Source organism: Cetorhinus maximus, chromosome 23, assembly GCF_964194155.1.
Source record: "Cetorhinus maximus chromosome 23, sCetMax3.hap1.1, whole genome shotgun sequence".
NCBI lineage: Eukaryota > Metazoa > Chordata > Chondrichthyes > Lamniformes > Cetorhinidae > Cetorhinus > Cetorhinus maximus.
This window is the reverse complement of record NC_135901.1, coordinates 29,556,864-29,575,332: the sequence shown is the minus strand read 5'-3', so window position 1 is coordinate 29,575,332 and position 18,469 is coordinate 29,556,864. Positions and strand designations below refer to the sequence as shown.

General features: G+C 46.0%; 5 protein-coding genes across 8 annotated transcripts in view; 3 read left to right on the top strand and 2 right to left on the bottom strand.

Moving 5' to 3' along the window:
* The window catches only part of LOC144697178 (uncharacterized), a 685,261-nt gene that overhangs the window by 92,794 nt on the left and 573,998 nt on the right, over positions 1-18,469 (top strand). The window lies entirely within an intron of this gene.
* LOC144697280 (uncharacterized) overlaps positions 1-18,469 on the bottom strand; it is a 353,357-nt gene that overhangs the window by 70,080 nt on the left and 264,808 nt on the right. The window lies entirely within an intron of this gene.
* The window catches only part of LOC144696973 (uncharacterized), a 280,733-nt gene that overhangs the window by 181,677 nt on the left and 80,587 nt on the right, over positions 1-18,469 (top strand). The window lies entirely within an intron of this gene.
* The window catches only part of LOC144697199 (uncharacterized), a 243,973-nt gene that overhangs the window by 161,050 nt on the left and 64,454 nt on the right, over positions 1-18,469 (bottom strand). The window lies entirely within an intron of this gene.
* Positions 1-18,469, top strand: part of LOC144697164 (uncharacterized) — a 193,567-nt gene that overhangs the window by 146,679 nt on the left and 28,419 nt on the right. The gene's annotated exons all lie outside the window — the stretch shown is intronic.

Genomic DNA, 18,469 nt, shown 5'->3' with positions numbered 1-18,469 from the left:
GAGGAGATTACAGAGATGGGGGCGGGGGAGGGGGGGGGGCTGAGATCATGGAGGGATTTGAAAAGAATGGGCCCGATTTTAACTCACTCAAAATCCCATTCACTTTTACAGAGGTAAGATCGGGCCCAAGGAGGAAATTTTTAAAATGGAGGCATTGCTTGAGTGGGAGCCAATGTCGATCAGTGAGCACAGAGGGGTGATAGGTGAACGGGATTGAGTGTGAGCTGGGAGACGAGCAGCAGAGTTTCTCTATTGAAGAAAACTGGTCCAGTTCTGTACATTTCCCATCACACTGCCTGTGTCTTGTTTCTGTATTTGATGGTCTCAGGTTTCGGATTGAAGGAACCAAAACTTTATCAGAAGCGCAGACAGAGGTAGAGAAATAACCCAGAAAGAAATATTGGAGGCAAAAGGTAACAGAGGGAGCAATCAGCAAAATTTGTAAGTAACAGTAAAGGAGAACGGGGGTAAATCAGGTCACCTCCAAATCTGGTTTAGAAAATCTTCTCAGACGCCATTTCTGGTTCTCACTGACCTGAGGAGCCACTGCTGAAAAAGAGACATTTTACCAGACTTAAACTGCCCTGCGGTGAGAAAGATGTTCTGCGTTTGCAATCCCATCACAATGTTTTCTATCGAACCCCTGGACACTGTCAAAATTCCTCAGCTCCAAAATCGTGGGATTTTGTAGAGACCTCACACTCTGAACTCTTTGGGTGTACCTGTGTGGACAAAGTGGATGTGTTGAAGCCGTGGAGCGGGTGAGATGAGCTGTTATCATCTATCCCTGCAGTGAATGGCGTGATGTTTTTTCAGATTGTGTAACTGGTTCGAGCTCTTTCCACAGTCAGTGCACTGGAACTCTCTCACTCGGGTGTGTGTATCTCGGTGCTTTTCTATTCACACTGATGTTTGAAATCTTTTTCTATGGATGGAAGAGAGAAACATTCCTCCTCCTATATTCAAAGGCCAATGATATTCAAAGCCTGATGAATCGGATTAATCTGTCAGATCCTAACTTTCCTCCCCTGAAGGTGCTGACTCTCGGGTTCAGTTTCAAACTCACCTTTTGCCCTCCCCAATATGTCCCCCAGGTGTCTAAATCTTTACACCTGAAGTTAACAAACTATTTTGCGAAGGGAGCGTCACAATCAAACCCAGTGACTACCCACATGTACTTTGTGTAAGGGCGGGGTCATTGCGCTCCCCACCCCAACTTTCCATCCCAGTCCCAGGAGTTTGGAGATTGGGCTCCGGAAGAGTAATGGCGGCCGCTGTTCCCACAATCCCCCGCGCTCGGGAAACCGCTCTATCCGCCGCGCGGGCGTGCGGCCCGGGACTGTGTATGTCCAAGGGAGAGGGGAAGCTCCGCATGTGCGAATCGTGTCATTTCACATTGGCCAACCTTTCTTACCTTTCAAGTATTTACCCTTTGGAAAGATACTGTTGAATTTGCTTTCAGGCAGATCAGAACAACTCGCTGCGTCAAAAAATAAAACCTCATCTTCCCCTCTGGCTCCTTTGTCAATTAACTTAGAGGGACTCACTTTCTGTTAAAGAGCCTGCCAAACCCTCTCACCCACTTTCCCTAAAGTGCAGAAATCTAATCATGAAAAGTCCAGAAAAATCAAATATTTTTAGTGATGAAAGTTTGTAATGAAACAGAACATGATTAAAAAAAAACAGAAAATTACTTGCGGATCAAAGACAACCAGAGTAAAAGGATGTGCACAATGTTCTCGACCCAAATGGTTTCTCTTTAATTCATCTGTCCCTTGTTCGCTGCCCTCTTTGTGGAACACCTCCGCTCAGTCCACAAGCATGACCCTGACCTTCCAGTTGCTGCCATTATAATTCACCACCTTGCTCTCATGCTCACATTTCTGTCCTCGGCCTGCTGCAATGCTCCTGAGAAGCCCAACACAAGCTGGACGAACAGCACCTCATCCTCCGATGAGGCACTTTACAGCCTTCTGGACTCAACATTGAGTTCAACAACTTCAGACCGTCAATTCTGTTCTGTTTTGATTTTTTTTTTTGCCATGTGCCAGTCTGCATCTTGTTTTCATGTTTTTGCTTTCAGACAGAGCTATCCTTTATTCTGCCATTAACACTTACTCTGAACCAATGCTTTGTTTCTTTACCACAACCATTACCTCTCCCTTTGTCTTTTGTTCCATGACATTTTTGTTATTTAATCTCGCCTGCCCTCTAACCAATCCCTGACTTTCCCTTTTGCTCTACTGGACCCTCCCCCCTTTCTCAACAGCCAGTCCAGCAGAAAGAAACCCTCCGACCCTCCCACTGCACCAAGTGTAGAATGAAGATGATTCAGTCCTGGATGTGATTAACAGCAGCAATAACAGCAGAATCCAACCTCCTGGAATCACTTGTGAACTCGCTGGTGTTTTAACAGGGTGGATGAATCATTGAATGCATTCCCACACTCAGGGCAGGTGAATGGTCTCTCCCCAGTATGAACTCGCTGGTGTGTCTGCAGCTGGGATGACTGAGTGAATCTCTTGCCACAGTCAGAGCAGGTGAAGGGCCTCTCCCCAGTGTGAACTCGCTGGTGTGCCTGCAGGTTTGATGAATTAATGAATCCCTTCCCACACTAAGAGCAGGTGAACGGCCTCTCCCCAGTGTGAATGTGCTGGTGTGTCAGCAGATTGGATGACTGAATGAATCCCTTCCCACACTCAGAGCAGGTGAACGGCCTCTCCCCAGTGTGAACTTGCTGGTGTGTCAGCAGATTGGATGACCGAGTGAATCCCTTCCCACGCGCAGAGCAGGTGAAGAGCCTCTCCCCAGTGTGAAGTCGCTGGTGTGTCTGCAGGTAGGGTAACTGAGTGAATCCTTTTCCACACACAGAGCAGATGAACGGCCTCCCTCTGGTGTGACTGCGGCGATGAGTTTCCAGGTCAGATGGGGATTTGAATCCCTTCTCACAGTCCCCACATTTCCACGGTTTCCCCATGGTGCAGGTGTCCTTGTGTCTCTCCAGGTCCGACAATCAGTTGAAGCCTCGACCTCACGCAGAACATGTATAATGTCTCTCTTCACTGTGAATGGTGTGATGCTTCTTTAGGCTGTGTAACTGGTTAAAGTTCTTTTCACAGTCAGTGCACTGGAAACACTTTCACTCGGGTGTGTGTCTCAGTGCTTTTCCAGTCACACTGATGTTTAAAACTTTTTGAATCAGACAGAACAGACAAATATTTCTCCTTCTAGATTCAAAGGCCGATGATATTCAGATCCTGATGATTTGAGTGACTGTCAGATCTTGACATTTGGTTTGCGATTTCTGTCTGGAAATCCTCCTCTTCTAATATTCTGTAAAAGGAGTTTACAAAAGCCATCATTCTCCTTCCATTCTCATTCTGCTGTACCTAATATACACTCAACATTACAGCACTAACAATGTATGCAATACACAGTACTCTATTACATGATTAGAGATACATGGTGCTGTGGGGAAGAACTTTATTTCAGCAGTGAGTGGTGCTGACTTGGGACCCAATGCCTATGAGGATGATGGATGCAGAGACGATCAATCATTTCAAAATTAAATTGGATGGACGCTTGAAGGAAATGAACATACAGGAGAATGGAGATATCGAGGGGGAATGGAGCTGACTGGATTGTTCTACAGAGGGTCGACATGGACTCGAGTCATCAAACGTCAACAGAACTAAGTAAAAATAGGAGAGGGGTGAAATATAAGCTGGTTTAAGAGGCGGGGGCGGGGTGGAGAGAGAGAAGTGGGGGGGGGGGGATGGTTGTTGGGACAAGCAAGCAGTGATAGGAGGAGGTAACCAAAAGATGTCACAGACAAAAGAACAAAAAGGTGTTGAAAGTAGTTATATTATCTAAAATAATGTGCTAATTAAGAATGGAGAGCAGGACAGCCAAGGTACAGGTAGCTCTAGTGGGGGTGGGGTGAAATAAAACTTAAAGGGCATAAAAGGTATAGATAAATGATCGGTGGAATACATTAAAAATAATGGAAATAGGTGGGAAAAGAAAAATCATTATAAATTATTGGAAAAAACAAAAAGGAGGGGGAAGAAACGGAAAGGGGGTGGGGATGGAGGAGGGAGTTTAAGATCTAAAATTGTTGAACTCAATATTCAGTCCAGAAGGCTGTAAAGTGCCTAGTCGGAAGATGAGGTGCTGTTCCTCCAGTTTGCGTTGAGCTTCACTGGAACAATGCAGCAAGCCAAGGACAGACATGTCTGTCATTTCTCACTATCTTGATTCCCTTCTCTCTCCCCTAGTCCAGTCCCTTCCCACCTACATCCGTGATTCCTCTGACACCTCATGGCACATCAACAATTTCCAGTTCCCTGGCCCCAACCGCCTCCTCTTCACCATGGACGTCCAATCCCTCTACACCTCCAACCCCCCACCGGGATGGTCTTAGGGCTCTCAGCTTCTTCCTCGAACAGAGGCCCGAACAATCCCCATCCACCACTACTCACCTCCGTCTGGCTAAACTTGTTCTCACACTGAACAATTTCTCCTTTAACCCCTCTCACTTCCTCCAAATAAAAGGTGTGGCTATGGGTACTTGCATGGGCCCCAGCTATGCCTGTCTCTTTATGGGCTATGTGGAACATTCCTTGTTCCAGTCCTACTCCGGCCCACTCCCACAACTCTTTCTCCGGTACATTGATGATTACTTCGGTGCTGCTTCATGCTCTCAACAGGACCTGGAAAAATTTATTAATTTTGCTTCCAATCTCCACCCCTCCATCATTTTCACATGGTCCATCTCTGACACTTCCCTTCCCTTCCTTGACCTCTCCGTCTCAATTTCTGGTGATAGACTGTCCACCAATATCCATTACAAGCCTACCAACTCCCACAGCTACCTCGACTACAGCTCCTCACACCCCGCTTCCTGTAAGGACTCCATCCCATTCTCTCAGTTCCTTCGCTTCCGTCGCATCTGTTCTGATGATGCTACCTTCAAAACAGTTCCTCTGACATGTCCTCCTGCTTCCTTAACCGAGGTTTTCCATCCACGGTAGTTGACAGGGCCCTCAACCGTGTCCAGCCCATCTCCCACGCATCCGCCCTCATGTCTTCTCCTCCCTCCCAGAAACATGATAGGGTCCCCCTTGTCCTCACTTATCACCCCACCAACCTCCGCATTCAAAGGATCATCCTCCGCCATTTCCGCCAACTCCAGCATGATGCCACCACCAAACACATCTTCTCTTCATCCCCCCCGGCGGCATTCCATAGGGATCGTTCCCTCCGTGACACTCTGGTCCACTCCTCCATCACCACCTACTCTCAACCCCCTCCTACAGCACCTCCCCATGCGAACGCAAGATATGCAACACCTGCCCCTTCACTTCCTCTCTCCTCACCATCCAAGGGCCCAAACACTCCTTTCAAGTGAAGCAGCATTTCACTTGCATTTCCCCCAACTTAGTCTACTGCATTCGTTGTTCCCAATGCGGTTTCCTCTACATTGGAGAGACCAAACGCAGACTGGGTGACTGCTTTACGGAACACCTTTGGTCTGTCCTCAAGCATCACCCAGACCTCCCTGTCGCTTGACATTTTAACATTCCACCCTGCTCTCTTGCCCACATGTCCGTCCTTGGCTTGCTGCATTGTTCCCGTGAAGCTCAACGCAAACTGGAGGAACAGCACCTCATCTTTCGACTAGGCACTTTACAGCCTTCCGGACTGAATATTGAGTTCAACAATTTTAGATCTTGAACTCCCTCCTCCATCCCCACACCCTTTCCGTTTCTTCCCCCTCCTTTTTGTTTTTTCCAATAATTTATAAAGAATTTTCTTTTCCCACCTATTTCCATTATTTTTAATGTATTCCACCAATCATTTATCTATACCTTTTATGCCCTTTTAGTCTTATTTCACCCCACCCCCCCCCACTAGAGCTATCTGTACAAAAACAGAATTACCTGGAAAAACTCAGCAGGTCTGGCAGCATCGGTGGAGAAGAAAAGAGTTGACGTTTCAAGTCCAACATGACCCTTCAACAGAACTGAAGTATAGTTAGGAGAGGGGTGAAATATAAGCTGGTTTAAGGTGGGGGGCGGGGGGAGAGAGAAGTTGAGGGTGGGGTGGTTGTGGGGACAAGCAAGCAGTGATAGGAGCAGAGAATCAAAAGATGTCACAGACAAAAGGATCAAAGAGGTGTTGAAGGTGGTGATGTTATCTAAGAAAAGTGCTAATTAAGAATGGATGGCAGGATACTCAAGGTACAGCTCTAGTTGGGGTGGGGTGGAAAGACTAACAAGGTATTAATAGTAGATTTAAAAATAATGGAAATAGGTGGGAAAAGAAGAATCTATTTAAATTATTGAAAAAAAAACAAAAGGGAGGGGGAAGAAACGGGGTGGGGATGGGGGGAGGGGGAGTTTAAGATCTAAAGTTGTTGAATTCAATATTCAGCCCGGAAGGCTGTAAAGTGCCTAGTCAGAAGATGAGGTGCTGTTCCTCCAGTCTGTGTTGGGCTTCACTGGAACAATGCAGCAAGCCAAGGATAGACATGTGGGCAAGAGAGCAGGGTGGAGTGTTAAAATGGCAAGCGACAATTTGGGTCTTTCTTGCGGACAGACTGCAGGTGTTCGGCAAAGCGATCGCCCAGTTTGCGTTTGGTCTCTCCAATGTAGAGGAGACCGCATTGGGAGCAACAAATGCAGTAGACTAAGTTAGGGGAAATGCAAGTGAAATGCTGCTTCACTTGAAAGGATTGTTTGGGCCCTTGGATGGCGAGGAGAGAGGAAGTGAAGGGGCAGGTGTTGCATCTTCTGCGTGGGCATGGGGAGGTGCCATAGGTGGGGGTTGAGGAGTAGGGGGTGATGGAGGAGTGGACCAGGGTGTCCCGGAGGGAACGATCCCTACGGAATGCCGCCGGGGGGGTGAAGGGAAGATGTGTTTGGTGGTGGCATCATGCTGGAGTTGGCGGAAATGGCGGAGGATGATCTTTTGAATGCGGAGGCTAACCCTGGCTGTCCTGCTCTCCATTATTAATTAGCACATTCTTTTAGATAATATCACCACCTTCAACACCTCTTTGGTCTTTCGTCTGTGACATCTTTTGATTATCTCCTCCTATCACTGCTTGCTTGTTCCAACAACCACCCCACCTCCCCGCCCCTCCACTTCTCTCCCCCCCACCCCAACTTCTCTTCCCCCCCCCCACACCCTCTCCCTTTAAACAAGCTTATATTTCACCCCTCTCCTATCTTTACTTAGTTCTGTTGAAGGGTCATGAGGACTCGAAACGTCAACTGTACTCTTCTCCGCCGATACTGCCAGACCTGCTGAGTTTTTCCAGGTATTTTTTATTATTTTTCTTTTGGATTTCGAGCATCCGCAGTTTTCTGTTTTTATTCATTCACACAAAGCCCGCGCTCTGATTGGCTGGAGGACCAGAGTACTTCCGGTCCTCCAATTCTTACAATTGGTCAACCCTTCAGCATGACAGGAAGGGGTGGACGCTCTCCCACACATGCGCAGCTTCCCCTCTCCCTCGGACATGCGCAGTCCTGGGCCGCCCGCCCGCGCGGCGGATAAGGCGGTTTCCCCAGTGCGGGGCATTCTGGAAGCTGCGGCCGCCATTGCTCATCTGGAGCCCAGTTTCCAAACTCCTAGGACTGGGATGGAAAGTGGGGGTGGGTGGCGCAGTGACCCCGCCCTGACACAAAGTACATGTGGGTAGTCACTGGATTTGGTTGTGACGCCCCCTTAGCAAAACAGTTTGTTAACTTCAGGTGCAAAGATTTCAACAGCCGGGTGTCATATTGGGGAGGACAATGGCTGAGTGTGAAACTGAGCCAGATAGTCAGCACCTTCAGGGGAGTAGAATTGGGGGAAAAGCAGGAGGAGGATATTTGCATCATTTAGGGTTGCAATGAATAGGGAGAAAGGAGTGTGAGGGGACAGAGATTAATAGTTAGAGAAGTTGCTGCTGTTAATCAGATCAAGGGACAAACCCTCATAACATTTAAGAAGTATTTGGATGTGCACTTGCGATGCCATGGCATACAAGGCTATGGGCCTGGTGCTGGAAAATGGGATTAGAATAGTTAAGTACTTGTTTTACCGGCCCAGACTCGATGGGCCAAAGGGACTTTTTCTGTGCTGTAGACCTCTATGACTCTATGACTCTAAACCATATCCATCCTGACCGTTGGGGTTTATTTCTGATCATGTTAATGACCCGGTAACTGAGCTGGAGTTTAATATTCTGGATGTAAGTGGAATGAATCAGATTTGGATTGAACACCCTGTGTCATGTCCTTGATGTGGGATAAATTGGGATTGCTGATTTGCTGGGTGAGCAGTGTCTCTTTAAGAACTGTTGTTTGTGATCTCTCCTCATTCATTCAGAGACTCTCAGCTGAAATTATTTTACAATAAGACAGTTCACTTTCAGCATCACACCCAAACAAATCCTTCGTGTGAAATCGACAATTCCATGTCTGGAATGTTCCACTGATTGAAATTACATAAAATTACATCAGTGAACATCTTCATCTCACTGTCTGTCAGATGTCAGTGGGTAACACTTCTGCCTCTGAGTCCCGAGCTTCTGGACTTACGTCCCCATTCAGGAATTGAGCACAAAACTCACGGCTGACCCTTCAGTGCAGTACTGAGGGAGTGTTGCCCTGTTGGAGGTGCCATCTTTCAGATGAGATGTTACACCGAGGCCCCATTTGCCTGCTCGGGTGGATGTAAAAGATCCCATGTCATTATTCTGCAAAAAAGCAGGGGAGTTATCCTCTGTGTCCTGGTCAATATTTATCCCTCAATCAACATCACAAAAACTGATCATCTGGTCATTATCGTCTTGCTGTTTGTGGGACCTGGTACATTGTCCAGAGGACCTAGGGAGTCTGTAAAAATATATAGGCAGGCTAAGTGAGTGGGAGAACATTTGCAGATGGAGTATAATGTGGAAAAATGTTAGGAAGGACGTTCCAGGGTTTTGACCCGGTGACAGTGAAGGAATGGTGATCTGGTTATGAATACTGATGGGGTGTGGCTTGGAGGGGAACTTGCAGGTAGTGGTGTTCCCATGCATCTGCTGCCCTTGTCCTTCTAGGTGGGAGGGGCCATGGGTTTGGAAGGTGTTGACCGCAAAGCCTGTCCACCATCTACAAGGAACCTTCTCGGGGGAAGGTCTGGGATCCCCGGTTAGCGTTAGGTTTATTTCTAGGTTAGTGTATATTCCAGGTGAGGGTTAGTGTTGGGTTTAGCGATCGGGTTAGGTTTAGGGTTATGGTTAGGTTTAGGGTTATGGTTATGGTTAGATTTAGGGTTATTGGTAGGTTTATGGTTAGGTTTAGGTTTAGGGTTATGTTTATCACAGAATCACAGAATTACAGTGCAGAAGAGGCCCTTCGGCCCATTGAGTCTGCACCGACACGTGAGAAACACCTGACCTACCTACCTAATCCCATTTACCAGCACTTGGCCCATAGCCTTGAATGTTATGACATGCCAGGTGCTCATCCAGGTGCTTTTTAAAGGATGTGAGGCAACCCGCCTCCACCACCCACCCAGGCAGTGCATTCCAGACCATCACCATCCTCTGGGTAAAGAACTTTTTCCTCACATTCCCCCCTAAACCTCCTGCCCCTCACTTATGCCCCCTTGTTACTGACCCTTCAACTAAGGGGAACAGCTGTTCCCTATCCACCCTGTCCATGCCTCTCATAATCTTGTACACCTCGATCAGGTCGCCCCTCAGTCTTCTCTGCTCCAACGAAAACAACCCAAGTCTATCCAACCTCCCTTCATAACTTAAATGTTTCATCCCAGGCAACATCCTGGTGAATCTCCTCTGCACCCCCTCCAGTGCAAACACATCCTTCCTATAATGTGGCGACCAGAACTGCACACAGTACTCTAGGGTTAGGTTGAGGGCTATGGTTAGGTTTACGGTTAGGTATAGGGCTATGATTAGGTTTAGGGTTAGTTGCAGGGCTATGGTTCGGTTTAGGGTTAGGTTTAGGGTTATGGTTAGGTTTATGGTTAGGCTTAGGGTTAGGTTTGGGTTATGGTTAAGTTTATGGTTAGGCTTAGGGTTAGGTTTTGGTTATGGTTAGGTTTAGGGTTATGTTTAGGTTTAGTGTTAGGTTTATGGTTATGGTTAGGTTTAGGGTTATGGTTAGGTTTAGGATTATGATTGGGTTTAGGGTAAGGTTTAGGGTTATGGTTATGTTTAGGGTCAGGTTGAGGGCTATGGCTATATTTAGGGTTAGTTTTAGGGCTATGGTTAGGTTTAGGGTTAGGTTTAGTGTTAGGTTTAGGGTTATGGTTAGGTTTATGGTTAGGTTTAGGGTTAGGTTTAGGGTTAGGGTTAGGTTTAAAGTTACGGTTAGGTTTAGGGTTATGGCTAGGTTTAGGGTTAATGTTAGGTTTAGGGTTATGGTTGGGTTTAGGGTGAGGTTTCGGGTTATGGTTAGGTTTCAGGTTGAAGAGGAGATGGTACAATCTCTGATCCTGCAACGACCACACGAGACTCAAGCTTCCTTTTAACTGGTTTTATTCAAGCATATGCAAGGGAGCCGCAATCATTCCTAAGAATGAAGACCCAACTCCCAGATTGATTACATTTAATTAGTTTTGTGCTTTTTCTTATCATAACACATTTGAGTACATTTGAATACATCCAATTGGTAACCGACACACCAGTTGCATAGTATCTCTATCCTACTGAGTACATAAACATGTGATTTTGCTAACCAATTATTGTAAAGGATGTATACATAATTATATTATCTAATCAAAGTTAAAACACGTACACAAGGACGTTGGTTCTTACAACTCAAGACTGTTTGTGTTTTCTCAAAGTCCACTCTTTGTCCATTGTTCATCTTCCCACGTCTAAGATAAAACCATATGCCCGCCTCAACTTAAACTGTTAGGGGGAAGTTAAATATATTAAAAGAAAACATAGTAAGAATTTGCTGATCAAACTTAAATCTCCAGGCAGCCATTGATGCTAAACTTATCAACAGTTAAGGAAAACCAGATGGATATTGCACAGCCTTGAGAGTCAGGCTGGAGACAAAAGTATGACTTAAATTAGATTAAGTGTACTCCTCTCTCAGATAGGGAAGGGGCAGATGGTTTTAGCTTAGATATGGGAAGATGAACAATGGACAAAGAGTGGGCTTTGATAAAACACAAACAATTTTGAGTTGTAAAAACCAAGGTCCTTGTGTACGTGTTTTAACTATGATTGGATAACATATTTAACCAGTAAAAACATTGAAAGGTTCCAATTAGGGTTAGGGTCAGGGTCAGTGTGTAAACAAGGGCACTTTCTTCTCAAGGAAAACCCCTTTTCATTCAGGCTCTGTATGTACATAACCCCGTTTAGCTCAGGGTCTGTGTGTACACACGTCCCTTTTAGTTCAGGGACTGTAAATATACAAACACCTTTAACCTAGGGTCTGTATATACACAAGCCCCTTTTCCTCTGGGTTAGTGCATACACAAGCCCCTTTATTTCCGGGTCAGTGCATACACAAATCCCTTTAGCTCCGGTCAGTGTACACACAAGCCCCTTTACCTCCGGGCCAATGTGCACACAAGTCCCTTTACCTCCGGGCCAGTGTACACATGAGCCCCTTTACCTCTGGGTCAGTGTATAAACCAGCGCCTTTTTATCTCCAGTTTTCAAACCTCCTTGAACTGAGCTTCTCCTTACTCAGCCCATTATGTTGCATTCTGGGTAGGGTTTAACTGGTGCTCTGTATAAATGAAACTTAACCTCCCCACTTTTGTATTCGGTTCCCTTCACAATAAATGATAACATTCTATAGGCCTTCCCAATTACTTGCTGTACATGCATACTAGGCTTTTGTGATTTATGCATTAAGACACGCAGATCCCTCTGCACCTCAGAGCTCTGCAATATCTCATCCAACTCTTACAGTTAAACTTAACTCGCTGGTGTGACATCCTTCCACACACACAGAACATTTAAACAACCTCTCCCTGATGTGAACTCACTGGTGTATCAACAGGCTGGAGGATTGGCTGAATTCCTTCCCACACATGAAGCATTTAAATACCCTCTCCCCAGTATGAATTCACTGGTTTGCCAGCAGCTTGGCTGACTGAGTGAGCCCCTTCCGAGTTGGAGCAGGTGACTGGTCTCTCTCCAGTGTGAGCTCATTGATATTTTATCAAGCTCAATGAATGAGTGAATCCCTTCTAACATTCAGAGCAGGTGACTGGCCTCTCGCGGTGTCCCAGCAGCTGAGAGGAATCCCTGAACCTCTTCACACACTGGGAGTGAGCAAAGGGCCCCTCCACAGTGTGAACTTGTTAGCGGCTAAGCAGGGTGGATGAGCAAATGAATCCCTTCCCATGCATGCAGCAGGTGAATGGCTTCTCCCCACTATGACTGCACGGTTAAGTTTCAAGCTTGGCTGCTTTCTCAAAGCTCCCCCCGCCCCCCACTGCCATGTTTATATAGTTCATCCCCTGTCAGGTTACTGTTGTCCATCACCAAGCTGGATGACCAATTGAAGCCTCACACGGATAGCTGAAAACTTTTCAGTGGATAGATAGACAAAACATTTCTCATTCAGCATTCAAAGGCTGATGATAGTCAGGTCCAGATAAGTCGAGTGATCTATCAGGTCTTGACGTGATATTTGGTTTGCGTTTCGGGTCTGCAAATCCTCCCTACTAATTCAATACAAAAGGAAATTACAAAAGACGACAAACGTAAAGGGGAGAAATCCAGAACTGTCGATTACAGTTGTCATAGAAGATTCTTCCCCCTCTCAAACTATAAATCTCTGCCCCCCACCCACTCCCTCCTCCCTATTGATTGTAACACTAATTCATCCGATTATTTTCCTCCTGCTTTTCCCCAATTCTCCTCCCCTGAAGGTGCTGACTCTCGGGTTCAGTTTCACACTCACCTATTACCCTCCCCAATATGTCACCCAGGTGTCTAAATCTTTACATCTGAAGTTAACAAACTGTTTTGCTAAGGGGGCGTCACAATCAAATCCAGTGACGACCCACATGTACTTTGTGTCAGGGTGGGGTCACTGCGCCCCCCACCCCCACTTTCCATCCCAGTCTCAGGAGTTTGGAGACTGGGCTCCGGATGAGTAATGGCGGCTATAGCTCCCACAATCGCCCGCGCTGAGGAAACCGCTCTATCCGCAACGCGGGCGGGCGGCCCGGGACTGCGCATGTCCGAGGGAGAGGGGAAGCTGCGCATCTGCGGAGTATGTCGTTTCCATTTGGCCAACCGCTCAGCTCGTCATGGGGGTCAACGAATCGTCCGCGCTCGCGAGGGCTTCCGCTGCCCCATTGACTTCAGGCGGGAGATTGACCAATGGGAGAATATGGAGGACCGGATTGACTCTAGTCCTCCAGCCAATCAGAGCGCGGGATTTGTGTGAATGAAGATTGAGCTTCACACAGGCCAAAACTTCCTCCTGTGTCCAACATCTGTGAGTAAAACACTTTCTTTTCTCCCCCTTTCCATTTCTTTTCTCATTCTGGTGGGAAATTGTTGAATTGCAGGAACTGAAGGGAAAGGAAGTGAATCCAGGGAGGCTGCAGACTCTGGATAGGTTGGCCCAGGTCTCTCTCTGTCTCTCTCTTAAAGACATTGACATCCTTTGCTCCCTCAGCTTGACACATTTATTTGTCTGGCTAAAAGGATGATCTCTTTCCTAATGTTCACAATTAAAGGGGTGATTTCCCCAGGAGATGGCTGACATTTAATGGGACAGTAAATTAATATAGGACAGGGACAAGTCTAGTGTTGTTATGTGATGCATATGAGAGATATTATTCATGGTCATTTAGACTTAATGTATTCTGATTTCTGGCCTTGTAATATAGCACCATAGCTACGTTATATATTTCCAGTCAGAGTCATTACGGCACAGAAGGAGTCCATTCGACAATTTCAGCTCATGCCAACTCTCTGTCGAACAATCCAGTCAGTCTCATTCCCCCTCTATATCCCCATTCCCCTTTAAGTTTATTTCCTTCAACTGCTCATCCAATTTCATTTTGAAATCATTGATTGTCTCCACTTCCACCACCCTCGTAGGCAACGAGTTCCAGGTCATCACCACTCCCTCACACCCCATTGTACCTCTAATCACGTAATAGACTACTTTATATTACACACATTTTTAGTGCAGGACTATTGGGTGTATATTAGGTACGGCATAGTGAGAATGGAGAGCACACGATATTCCACAGAAACTAGAAATATCTGTTCTGAGTTTCTGTCCTGTTGTAACAGTGATGATTTCTCTCATCTCCTTTTACAGGTTGTCAGAAGAGGAGGATTCGCAGACAGAAATCTCAAACCAAATGTCACTTCAAGATCTCACAGAGTCATTTGATTCATGGAACCTGAATATTATCAGCCTTTGAATGTAGAAGGAGAGCTGTTTCTCTGTTCTATCTGCTTGTGGAAATTTTAAGCATCTGTCTGACCAGGATAGCACCAAGACGCCCACACCTGAGTGAGAGTGTTCCAGTGCACTGACTGTGGAAAGAGCTTTCACCAGTTACAGTCTAGTAAAGCATTGGATCATTCACAGTGGAGAGAGCATACTTATGTCCTGTGTGTGGAGGAAGCTTCAACTGATTGTCGAACCTGGAAAGACACAAGGGCACCCACACCATGGAGAAACCGTGGAAATGTGGGGACTGTGGGAAGGGATTCAGATCCCCCTCTGAACTGGAAACTCATCTACGCAGTCACGCTGGGGAGAGGCTGTTCACCTGCTCCGAGTGTGGGAAGGGATTCACTCATTCATCCAACCTGCTGACACACCAGCGAGTTCACACTGGGGAGAGGCCATTCACCTTCTCTGAATGTGCTAAGGGATTCAATCAGCTATCTCACCTGCAGACACACCAGTGAGTTCACACCAGGGAAGAGGCCGTTCACCTGTTCTGAGTGTGGGAAGCGATTCAGTGAATCATCCAACCTGCTGATTCACCAGCAAATTCACACTGGGGAGAGATCATTTACCTGCGCTGAGCGTGGGAAGGGATTCACTCATCTATCTACGCTGCTGACTCACCACCGAGTTCACACTGGGGAACGTGGGAAGGGATTCAGTCAAATATCCAACCTGCGGATACACCAGCGAGTTCACACTGGGGAGAGACTGTTCACCTGTTCTGGGCGTGGGAGCGGATTCACTGTTTAATCTGCCCTGCTGAGACAGCGGAGAGTTCAAACTGAGGAGAGACCGTTCACCTGTTCCGTGTGGGGGAGATTCACTAGTCATCACACCTGCTGAGACACCAGCGAGTTCACAAGTGATTGCAAGGATTGGATTCTGCTGTTATTGCTGCTGTTCATCACATCCAGGACTGAACCATGTTCATTCTGACACTTGGTGAAGTGGGAGGGTCGGAGGTTCTCTTTCTGCTGGCCTGGTCGGTCTCACGACTTTGCTTCCAGTAGCTGATGCTCTTTGAGCCTGGGTGTACACACTTCCACTGAAATGATCTGCAAAAGCTGATGAAGTACATTTATTTTATCCTGGATAGTAAATCGTTGTTTGGTCATACAGAACTTGGGTGTTGCTGAAAAAAGAGACATGTCGAAGCTTTTTGTGTTGCACTCATCAGGACAATTCGCAAGAATACCAATCTAAGCAGAAAACAACAATTTATACTGCATGAGGTGAGAGTGCTGATTGGTTGGCAAGTGGATTCTGGTAGGCAGCACGTTGCCATGAAGATTGCACCAATTGATGGTGACTGGCAGTTGTTGTTTTCCCCTCACATCGGTTTTCTTGCGAAGCATCCTGGTGAGTGCCAGATGTAAAGCTTGGATAATAAATGATGTTTTTCCCACCACTACAGGCTGAACTAAAATAAATACAGACAGTGCTGGAAAAGCCTGGCTGCTCTGGAAGAATCTGTGAAGAGAAAGAAACAGAATTAATGTTTCGAGTCCAACATGACTCTTCTTCAGAACTAAAGAGAAGGAGAAATGTGATGGGTGTGATGCTGTTGAGAAAGGGGGAGGGTTCGGTAGGGCAGAAAGAAAAGTCAGGGATTGGTTAGAGGGCAGGCGAGATTAGATAACAAAAATATCATGGAACAAAAGACAAAGGGAGGTAATGGTTGTAGTACAGAAACAAAGCATTGGTCCAGAGCAAGTGTTAATGGCAGAATAAAGGACAGTTCTGCCTGAAAGCAAAAATCATGAAAACGAGATACAGACAGGCACATGGTAAAAAAAAGTGTCTCCTGTCAATGCAAGATGGCCGCCAATACCCATCTGCACATGTGCACTTGTCCGTGTGAGCCCTCAACACCAATAACGTCATTGGCCAGATCCATCTGCAGTAAACGCAGTCCAGTTAAAAACATTGGAAAGTAAAACCACACATTTCCATGGTTACTGTTAACAAAACTATGTATGTTACAGATTGTGGAAGAGAAAACAGTGGATTGTATTTGTCTCTATGTTAAAAAAAAACTTAGTGCAGAGAACAGTAAAATGTTTCAGGTATTGATGAGTGAGCTGCCAGGGTTTGTATAAAATAGAACTGAAAATACACCATGGAAAGATAAAGCTAAAGGAAATGACCGAGAGGAAAATGGGTATTGGATTTTGTTCTGAATGAAATAGCCCTTTCTGGGTCCAAAATCCACTCTCTAGGATTGTTCATTGGATTTTGTTCTTCAGTTTCAGTTCTCATTAGGATTGCTGCGAGTTTGAAATTGGTTTAAAAACAGGGAGAAACTAACTGGAGAGGATGAGTATCACACTGAGGTTGGGGGAAGAGTAGAGTTCTGATCTCCATCACTCACAATTACATCACTGCGTGAAGCGGTAAGACTGAGCGTTGGCAGCAAACGCAGCCACAAAAAATAGATCCAAACAGAGGACAGAGTTGATGGTCTGAAGTGGTTGAACTCAATGTTGAGTCCAAAAGGCCGTAAAGTGCCTCATCGGAGGATGAGGTGCTGTTCGTCCGGCTTGTGTTGGGCTTCTCGGGAACATTGCAGCAGGCCGAGGACAGAAATGTGAGCATGAGAGCAAGGTGCTGAATTATAATGGCGAGCAATTGGAAGGTCGGGGTCATGATGGTGGACTGAGCGGAGGTGTTCCACAAAGAGAAATGAATTAAAGAGAAATCACTTAGGTCCAGAACATCGTGCACATCCTTTTACTCTGGTTGTCTCTGATCATCAAGTAATTTTCTGTTTTTTTAACCATGTTCTGTTTCATTAATAAACTTTTATCTTTAAAAATATTTGATTTTTCTGGACTTTTCATGATTAGATTTCTGCACTTCAGGGAAAGTGGGTGAGAGGGGTTGGCAGGCACTTTAACAGAAAGTGAGTCTCTCTTTGCAATTGGCAAAGGAGCCTGAGGGGAAGATGAGATTTTATTTTTGACACACTGATGTTAGAAAATTAGGTTCAGGGAGTCAATTAACCTTTTATCCCCTTTTCCCAAACTCTGAAATGATTCACAATGATAACCCTTACTGGTGACAGTGGTTAGATTTTATTCAGTGTAAATAAGACGTGACACATGCTCATTTCTGAGCAGTAGTGTCAAAGTGCAGCAGCATTACCATTACACTCTGGGTCGAAGCACCATCTCCACGTAAATGCTCCCTGGTCTGTCCCAGATGCCATGGCACCAGTCAATGCAATATGTAAAACCTCTACAAATCTCTGTGCTCGGGAAATCCCTTCTGATACTTTTTTACATCACAAAGTCTATGGAGACTGATTTAACCCAATCATTGCCGAGCTAACGTTTGAATGGTCATTGAACCATCTGTACCCGCCCAAGCCACGTCAAACTCTCAAACAATTGGCTTCCCACTCTCCAGCCCCGGTACAGGGAGTCAGCATTCCCATGCCAAGCAGTGAAAACATGGTGGCCTTGACACCCAGGTGTCGTCTAGGATTCAAGACACTCTTGTTTTCTCTGTCCTCTGGGAGCTGTTCATCTCCCTGTTCCCACATAGCAAGTCGTCTGTTCTCAGCTCTGCCAGATTTCTGCTGAAGTTTGGCCCCTTTTACACCTTTCGGATCAATAAAACATTTGGTCAATGAAGACCCAAACCACAATTTCCCATCCTGTCACCTGTCAACCATCCTCACCCAGAGAGTAATCACAACAGGAATAAAAACAGGAGAAGTGTAACAATCAAACTAAAAATAAATGCACAGCCTGTCATAGTTTTTAATTAAATGTACACCAATTAGCAAGAAAACCCGAAGTAGGGGGTTCCCCCAGGATTCTTACTGTCCACACCTTCAGGGGAAGGACAACTCTCTCTGACCCCTCACTCAATTTCACTCCGTTATTTTCCAGTTCTGTTCTGGCCCTGCCTGCGGTAACATCTACTCGATCTTTTCTCCTGAAGGAGCGCCCTGAGTTCTAGGTTACTAGTACATAAGGACATATGCTTCAAGGAACAGA